General features: G+C 41.4%; 1 pseudogene across 1 annotated transcript in view; it reads right to left on the bottom strand.

Annotated features, from left to right (window-relative positions):
• LOC147014186 (uncharacterized) overlaps positions 1-9,946 on the bottom strand; it is a 170,627-nt pseudogene that overhangs the window by 53,127 nt on the left and 107,554 nt on the right. The window contains exons 10-11 of the transcript XR_015050677.1: positions 4,373-4,501; positions 4,110-4,182 (exon numbers count right to left, since the gene is read on the bottom strand). The product of XR_015050677.1 is annotated as an uncharacterized LOC147014186 (transcript). The remainder of the gene's footprint in view (positions 1-4,109; positions 4,183-4,372; positions 4,502-9,946) is intronic.

Genomic DNA, 9,946 nt, shown 5'->3' with positions numbered 1-9,946 from the left:
ATGTGTATTCAACTAGTGAAGTTGAGCACAAATTACAAAAGTTTAACGTGCAGAAACTTTGAACCCACAAAACTGTCTACATTATAATCCACCTGTAGCATAAATAACACATTTGAAAGGTATTCAACTTTTTCACCTCGTTGACAAACCAATCCAAACTGAAAAATACGAGTAGGGAATAATTCCTTAGAATTAGATTTTTTTAAACTTAACTCAAAAAGGGTATTTTACCTCCAGAAAATTCATTCAGCCATATTGACAGGATAGCTAAGAGGCAATATAGTCTGGGTTTATCTCCTATGAGCTCTCTGGTCTGGGTTTGATTCCTGATCCAACTATAAACTGTCCCCCCTCTACTTTCCGGCAGGATGTTACATCAATGAGTGTGCCGTCTATTGCTTGGTGGGCTGTTCAACTGGAATCCCATCTGCCAGCATTTGTAGTGGTGGAAGTTAAAATACCAAGGTATTTTTTTCTTTTCAAAGAATGGCTGATTGTCTCCGACACCCTAGCCAAATTCCAAATTCCTACCCAAACCTACAGATGACTCCATCAGAGTTACAGCTGTGCTACCAGAAATGATGTAACTCATGTAGCAATATATTTGTGTGGCAATCCAAGATAATGCCCTCTGGGAGGTCTTTCTCACACCATGTCGTTTCAGTGTACATTATCAGCAAACGATACCAGATAATATGTAGTTTAACTCAGAATCGCAGTATATACTAGAAAGGCACTCGGAAGAGCACATACCTCCGCCACGTAATGTCTGATCCATGAGAACATATTGGGTCCAATACATTTTTGAAATACCATGCCACATATCGTTCTTGGCCCTATCTCTCAATGGTGAAGAATCACTTTAAAAATTCAATAATTTTTGCATCCAGATCCAGATTCTGATCTTCACCAAAATTCCATCAATTCTTCATTGTCACACACCCAAATATTTCCTCCAAGATTTGTCCGATTCCATGCACAACTTTTTGAGATAGCACGCTATATATCATTTTTGGCCCCATCTCTCGATGATGAAGAATCGCTTGAAAATCCTAGGAGTTGGATCCGGATCCGGGATCTTCACCAAAATTTAAACAGCTTGTCCTCGTCACACACTCAACCTGTCCACCAAATTTCATCCAGATCCGTCTACAACTTTTTGAGATACCCTGCACACAAACAAACAGACAGACAGAGAGGAGTGAAAACATAACCTCCTTCACCTTCGGTTGCGGAGGTAATTATGGTTGTGCCAACTTTAAAATTTAGATTTCACCTCGACGTACTACATTCATCAAACTGGATGCTGTCTTTCAAAGCCAATGTTAAACACCACAGCTGACTGTGGTGCAGTTGTTCCTCAGTGAAGCGTATGTAATAATAACTGGCCCTCAAATGAGGATTGCTTTCTGACTTATTTGGACACTGGACACTTACTGACAAATGGACACTGGAAGAGTAATTAGCCTGTCCCCCACACAGCGGGAGATGGGGTTTTGCAATTACTTCTATGTGTGCGTCTGTCTGTCCAGCCATAGCTTGTTTTTCCATTTGAGTTTTTGTCATCAAATTTTCAACAAAGCTTAATTGTGAGAATATTGGAGAAGACAAATTAATAATTTGGTCAAAAGGTCAATGTCATTGTGCTGGAAAATGTTTTTTTTTAAATATTAGCTCGATGTTTTTTGTTTGGCTGTGGCCCAATTAAGCCTAATGATTGATTTATCTTGCCAAATAAAGACTTTAGCCCATATAATGAATATATTAGTGAAACCAAGATGATAGACAATCATTGATTTAAAAACTCATTAGAAACATGATGATTGCATTCATTTTAGGAGGATGTATCCATGATTCGGTATAAATAATACCCAGTATGAGTCGTAATTGATTTGATTGAAGCTTGTGTGATTACAAATATAAGGTCCGTGGGGACATAATTGATACAACTCTGTACTCTTATTGCAACTTAAACTAATAGCTAACAAAATGCTTATCTTTGGTGAAAGTGGGGTTTTAGATGAATAAAATTGTGTTACAAACCCACTCACCCAGTGATATGAGCTTGCTAAGCAAGTTGGAATGTTTTGCTCATAAACCCTCGGCTGAGAAACTTGCAGCTGCAAAGCTCAGGGGAGTGACAAATGTATATTCCTATCTTGTTGAGCGCAGAGCAGTGAACCATGGGTCCTGACTCTCGCAATGTTTCTTTGTTGGTTACACCTCCCTACTCCTGTAGCATACTGAGTTCGGTCATAAAATACTGCATGCAGCTATGTATTATCAGAACACCCCACCTTTTCACCTTGACGCTGGAATGTATTTTTTTTTAGCTTGGGAAACCTTTTAACGAGCTATTAAGATGTCAGTAAGCTTCAATACCAGGTACTGTTCTTTGTCCAACCTATGTCCCCTCCCCGCCCCCCCCCCCCGCTCCCCCTTCCTATGCAAATACTTTTGCTACAAAGAAGATAGACTTGTGAGACAAGACGAGAGAAGGAGGTACACAGCGACTCATCTAGGTGTTTCTTCCCGCGTACATGAATAAATGATTCAACTCTCACTGGTACTGGAGTTACAGGGGTGACGTACGATTCCACTCGAGGTTCGAGTAATTCCTCCACATCAGCCTCACATAAGATTGTCAATTTTCATCCAATTAACCTGAAATTTAAGGAATTTGCATATTAGGTCACTGAATTGGTTCACCAATCAAAAGCTAGAATCCGATTGTTTTTTTTGTTTTTTTTTTTAATATAAAAAGTTCAAGTTTGCCTAAAATCATCAATTTGCATCTGAATGACTTGAAATTTGAGCAGGATTTGCATATTGGGTTACTGAAGCCGATTGCTTTTGAGGTCAAAAGGTCAAGGTCGCTTAAAATCAACTTTTTTGGAATTACCAAAGGTGGATGGAGGTTGTTTTCACCCCTGTCTGTCTGTTTGTTTGTGTGCAGGATATCTCAAAAAGTTGTGGAAGGATTCGGACGAAACTTGGTGGACAGGTTGGGTGTGTAGCAAGGACGAATTGTTTCGATTTTGGTGAAGATCCGAATCCGGATCCAGATCCGGGTGGAGGTATGTACTCGACCAAGTGCCCTAACTCCACCACCGAAGGTGAAGAAGGTTACGTTTTCACCCCTTTCTGTCTGTGTGTTTCTTTGTCTGTCTGTTTGTTTGTTTGTGTGCAGGATATATCAAAAAGTTGGGGACGGATTCGGATGAAACTTGGAGGACAGGTTGTGTGTTTTGCAAGGACGAATTGATTCGATTTTGGTGAAGATCTGAATCTGGATCTGGATACGAGAGTTATTTAATTTTCAAACTGATGCTTCACCATTGAGAGATAGGGGCAAAAACGATACAGTACTGTATAGCATGATATTTCAAAAAATGTAATGGGCCCGATATGTTCTCGTGGATCAGGCATTGTGTGGCGGAGGTATGCGCTCTACCGAGTGCCCTTCTAGTTTTTAGCTGTTTTTGTCATATTTCGCATACTGAAGAAGAAAATGTCTGAAAACAAAGCAGACATGGACAGGCTTTGCATTTTCAAATGCTCTTTAGTTTTTTTTTTGAAATCATAGAATATATCGCCTGTCAAGTAATCTGTGTGCTTGGGTTTTGAGTTTGTAGCTGTATTTGTGAAATGAATTCTGGTATTACCTCCACCACCGAAGATTGATGGAGGTTATGTTTTCACCACTGTTTATTTGTCTGTCAATCAGTCTGTCTGTCTGTCTTTGTGAGCAGGATATCTCAAAAGGTTATGAATGGATTTGGACGAAATTTGGTGGATAGTTTGGGGGTGTTTGATTGACAGGACAAATTGATTAGATTTTGGTGAAGATCCAGATGTGGAAACTAGAATTCTTAAAGTGATTCTTCACAATTGAGAGAAGGCCAAAAATGATATAGAGCATGAAATTTTAAAAATATGTGGACGGGTCGTGACAAATTTGGTGGACGAGTTGGGTAGGTGACAAGAACAAGTTGATTAGATTTGGTTGGATTAAGGTCCGGATGTCGTTCCGGCCTCAGTGGGATACAAAACGTAAACTGCTCAGCCTTGCGGACGTATGCGTTCCTACCGAGTGCCGTTTTAGTTACCATTGCAATCCAAAATGTATTCCAGGCAACTTTGTCCAGGTGGCTGAGGATCTCTGAGACTTGGTGAGGCCAGCTGTAAGGAATAGGAGGAAAAGAAAATCACAATTGGAGTAAATATTGGTTAAATGAAATCAAGGAGGTTCAAAGCCACCCTTAGTTCAACGAGATGACAATTACAACCAGATGGGTCATCTGGTTTAACCTTTAGTTCAAACAGATGATCAACCAGATGACCCAATTTTCAGACTGACTTTATTACAAACCTGCACTCCAGTATCTACTGCCTGTGGATGAGAAAGCACACGTTCCAAGCGTGCCAGTACAAGGTCAGCAATAAGCTGTTGCTCCTCAGTTGGGCTTTCCCCCAGTAGTGGCATGGTGGAGTCCATCACCTGCATAGTAAGTTCCGGACAGAAGCAAATCAGCAGATTTTAAAAGGAATTAATGATTTACCCAATGGCATATGAATAAGCAATTTTTGTAGAAAGAAAAAAAAGGATTTCTCAATTTCCTTATTCACTCAATGGAATTTTTGGGCAGCAATTACCTTTTACAAGTAGCATTTTACTTACCATCATAGGTTTCCATAAGAGCATCAAGAATAGCTCAAAATATGTGCACTGGCATCACGTGTAAACCAGAGCAAGCAGATTTTTTTGGGGGGATTTCATTTGATGGACCATACTCTTTACAGAGCATTGGTGCTGCTGAAGCAGTTTCTTGGTAAGGGTTGTACTGGGTTGTTTGCCGATACATTCCCAGAATACCCCATCCTAAATGTCATTATTGTCATGGGGTTTGCCCGAAGGGAGTAGACCCACTCTTGCCGGAGATAAACAACAAGCAGGACAAGCACGAAGCGAGAGGTGACTTGACGCGTGTGAACCGCAAGCATGGGAAATTACTATTTCAATTTAATTTGTGTGGAGTTGTATTCGTGTCCCACTGGTGTTGTATTCGTGTCCCAAAATACCACGGCAAATTGTTCGCAAATAATCGTTGAATTGGAACGGGGAAGGCAACCCGGCAGGACACACTTAAACGAGACAAAAACCGCCTTGCCTACTCAACATAACCTTATGGAGAGGTACAAGACAAAAAATATGGGAGAGAGATAGAAGATGGGTTCCGATGGGGCAGAGGATGGTGCTTTCCTCAATCCGAGGTGCCAAGGACTGTGATATCCATCATGCAAACCAGATCTCATAGGTGGGTATGAGACGCTGGTCTTGAGTGGAGGGCGGGCTTGTTTGGTCGCTGAGCTCAGTCTGAACCTTTCCTTTCTCTCTCTCATTATGAGATGATTCATTCAACCATTTATTAGGAGATTTCCGATCGAATGTACCACACTCTATGTTACAAAGTGACGGTTCTGTTCAATAAGTTTCTTAGCCTGAAGTTGTGCTGGACAGTTTGCTCTCCCTCTCCCAGCAGTAGTGAAGGCAGGAATATGGAATTTGGCCATGGTTCTGACGATAGCTTGCACATGGGACACCCAGTGTAACATCCATCTGAGGGATGGCGCACACACATTGATGAATCACCCTCCCTGTGAAACACCAAAATGACAGTTTTTAGCTGGACAGAGATTTAAACACTTTGAGTCGTTCAAACCCAGGTTAGACAGCTTAGAGGGGGGTATGCATGCCTCTAGGCCATCCTGACAGTCCTACAATATATATATATATATATATATATATATATATACATATATATATATATATACACACATATACACAGTACCTTCAGAAAGTATTCACACCACTTGACTTTTTCACATTTTGTTGTGTTCAACCTGAATTTAAAATGGATTAAATTGAAATTTTTTGTCACTTATCTACACATACCCCATAATGTCAAAATGTAATTGTGTTTTTTTTATTCGAAATTTTTACAAATTGATGAAAAATGAAAAGCTGAAATGCCTTGCATCAATAAGTATTCAACCCCTTTGCTATGACACTCCAAATTGAGTTCAGATGTATCCAATTTCCTTTGATCATCCTTGAGATGTCTCCACAACTTGATTGGAGTCCACCTGTGGCCAATTCAATTGATTGGACATGATTTAGAAAGAAACATACCTTTCAATATAAGGTCCCACAGGTGATGGTGCATGTCAGAGCAGAAACTCTACCATGAAGTCCAAGGAACTGTCCGTAGAACTCTGAGATAGAATTGTGAGGCATAGATCTGGGGAAGGGCATAAAACAATTTTGAGAGTCTTGAAAGTTCCCAAGAGCACAGTGAGCTCCATCATTAGGAAATGGAAAGAATATGTAACTATCCAGACTCTTAGAGCTGTCCATCCCACCAAACTGAGCAACCAGGCAAGAAGGACCTTGTTCAGGGAGGTGACCAAGAACCCAATGACTACTCTGACAGAACTACAGAGTTCCTTGGCTGAAATGGGAAAACCTGCCGGAAGGACAATCACAGTCTCTGCAGCACTTCACAAATCTAGGCTTTATGGGGGAGTGGCCAGACGGAAGCCACTCACGAGAAAAAAGCCCATGACAGCACACCTGGAGTTTACAAAAAGACATGTGAAAGACTCTGAGGGCATTAGGCAAAAGATTCTGTGGTCTGATGAGAACAAAATTGAACACTTTGGCCTGAATGCAAAGTGCCAAATCTGGCAGAAACAGAGCACAGCTCATCACCCATCTCACAACATCCCTACTGTGAAGCATGGTTGTGACAGCATCATGCTATTGGGATGCTTTTCATTGGTAGGGACTGGGAGACTTTTAAGGATAGAGGGAACAATTAATGGAGCCAAATACAGACAAATCCTTGAAGAGAACCTCCTTCAAAGTGCAAAAGACATTTGACTGTGGTGAAGATTTACATTCCAACAGGACAATGTCCCCAAGCATACAGAACAGCCAAAGCGACACTGCAATGGCTTCAGAACAAGAATGTGAAAGTCCTTGAGCGGCCCAGCCAAACCCCAGACTTAAATCCCATTGATAATAATCTGAGGAAAGACTTGAACATTGCTGTTCACTGATGCTCCCCATCCAACTTGACAGAGCTTGAGCAAATATGCAAGGAAGGATGGAGAACATCCACAAATCCAGATGTGCAAAGCTGATTCAGACATTCCCACGAAGACTTGAAGCTGTAATTGCTGTCAAACGCACTTTTAGGAAGCATTGACTCAGGGGGCTGAATACTCATGTAAATTCGATATTTCTGTATTTCATTTTCAAAATATTTGGTACAATTTCTAAAAATATGTTTTCATTTCATTGTGGAGCATTTTGTGTAGATCGGTGACAATAAGTTTAAATTTAATCCATTTTAAATTTAGGCTGGAACACACTAAAATGTGACAAAAATTGAAGGGTGTGAATACTTTCTGAAGGATATATATATATATATATATATATATATATATATATATATATATATATATATATATATAGATATATATATATACATACATACATACACACACACACACACACACGTAAAAGCCTGTCAAAATGATGGGTGAAGAAATCTCAACACACCACAGAGGATTACAATACACACAAAGTTATAAATTACATGATGCTCACCTGACATGCACTCTGTCACCTCACAATGCTCACCTCACGTGCAATGTCACATGTGCATTTACCTGCGTGCTCGCCTTCTCCCATGCCTGGGCAACTCAGCACGAGCTGCATTGCTTCAGTCCCATGGTGGAGTTGCTCACTGTGTGCTGAAACACACAGTTCACAAACCAGCCGTGTAACCTCCACCACAGCGACCCGTGCTGCGACTCCGGACGTGGGATCGAGCAGCAAGCGAGTGAGACCCATATGCCACCCACAATCAGGCACATACACCTCCCTGGGGAAATATCCTGCCCAGACCCCTGTTAACTCCACCCCCGCCACCAACCCCTCTCCTGCCCTTTCAAACCAACGTCCAGATTCTCTTCAATTTCATTCCTTCCTCCAAGTCTTCAAGGCAGCTGTTCACCACCATCTCAAAGCCTGGTGTTCATTTTGTGGTTAGGGTGGTGGCTTGGAATCCTAGGGTCCTGAGTTCAAGCACCGTTGGCCGCTGAATTAATATACACCAGGAGGTTGACTCAGCCTGTCATCCTTCCAAGGTCGGCAAAATGGGTACCAGTGTGTACTGGTAAGGGGGACACTTCATCAGCAGCATAGCCGTTTCCCAACCAATGATGCAACCAGCAGCCACAGGCTGCACTCGATAGAGAGGGACAACCATCTCAGATCATCCCAATTCCAAAATCATGATCACTTCTACCTATGTTAACCCCTCCCCAAATTTCTGAGAGGTCGCCTCTGTATCCATTTTATCCACCCCATGCATCTTCCCCACACCCATTATTTGAACAAGTCTCCCTCTTTTGTCCTTCAACCATGCTGTTGGTGTTTCCTCCCTCTCTCTGCTGTTCCTTTAGTTCTGTTGTACACTGATCCATTCATTGTTGTAGCTCTTCCACAAGCTTGGACTCTGTATACAAATATATACACACTTTAGATAGTGAACATGAAAGCCCTTCAGCTTTGGTGAGATATGCATTGAAAACTTGGCACAAGGTTAGGTGGGAGAATACCTGGGCAATCAACTTGGCATGAGGTTAGGTGGCAGGAATTTTTTGCATGGTACATGACAAGAACAGATGCATTCTTAACATATGAAGCTGTAAATATATTTCTGCAATGCACCCGTGTACTAATCTGAGTGATCGTGAGACTGGAACAGATCGCAACAGTGAAAGTGGCGGTGAGCATAATTGTGGTAATGGCATACTACCCCAGATCGATGAGCAGTGAGATGACGGTGATGGTTGATTTGTACTTTTGCAAATGATAAGGGAGAGGTTCCTGTCGTGGCAGAGTTGGAGGGAGGAGGGGGAGTGGAATGAGAGATATGATACAGTAGTGTATGGCTACCAAATAGCTTGTTGTGAAAGTTTGTGCAATGTTCAAATACACAGCACTAAGACAGCCCTAGTTTCAGTACAGAACAACTTACATTGTGCCATTGATAATTAATTAATAAACAAGCAGTGTTCCCACTGATGTTTAACTTGTCCTCGGCTTTCGATACTGTAGATCGTGCTATTCTCGCATCAGACTTTCTGAAAACTTTGGTCTCAGTGATAATGTCCTTTCTTGGTTCCAGTGATATTTTGCTAATTCTTTCTCAGCTGACCAACGCCTAAAATATGGTGTACCTCAAGGATCTCCTGTTGACCCACAACTGTTCACATAGTACATTTGTGGTATTGGGCAAATCATCAGTCAACATTCTATCCACGATCGTATTGTTGCAGAAATGATTCCTAACAGGTTAAAACTGTTTAGTATAACTCATTATTTCTTAGTACATGTTCAAACTAAGTGTGAGGTGATTTAATTGTGATAAAGGACGTGTCGTTGAAATGTATAGCAACTGCCATCCACCTCCTCGCCCCCACCAATGTACGTGTCTAAGATTAATTTATCCATTCACCTCCTTTTAATGTTGTGTCCTTCATAATCTGTCCGATGTTTCCTGAAAGAGAACAAAGCCAAGTGGGCCACACAAGGTGCTAGTTTGGGCATGAAGGGGGCTTCAAGGTGAGTTGCAAGGTGCAGAGGTGTGGCCGCTGTGTAAGTGATGTCTACGCGGCCAATGCAGAGTGCGGCATGTATTGGGTCAGTGACATCAAGAAGCTGGATTACGGTTGTTCTTTACTTGGTGGAATCATTAAACATGATTTGTATCGATTACAGAAAGTGCAGAACAAGAGTACTTGCCAGATCTTTCAGCAACCTAAATGATCCCATATAACTCCCATGTTAAGCTAATTACACTGGCTCCCA

Source organism: Eptatretus burgeri, chromosome 13 (assembly GCF_056783735.1).
Source record: "Eptatretus burgeri isolate ZD-2024b chromosome 13, Ebu_testis_v1, whole genome shotgun sequence".
Lineage (NCBI taxonomy): Eukaryota > Metazoa > Chordata > Myxini > Myxiniformes > Myxinidae > Eptatretus > Eptatretus burgeri.
The sequence above is the reverse complement of the archived record's forward strand: the minus strand, read 5'-3'. Positions and strand labels throughout refer to the sequence as shown.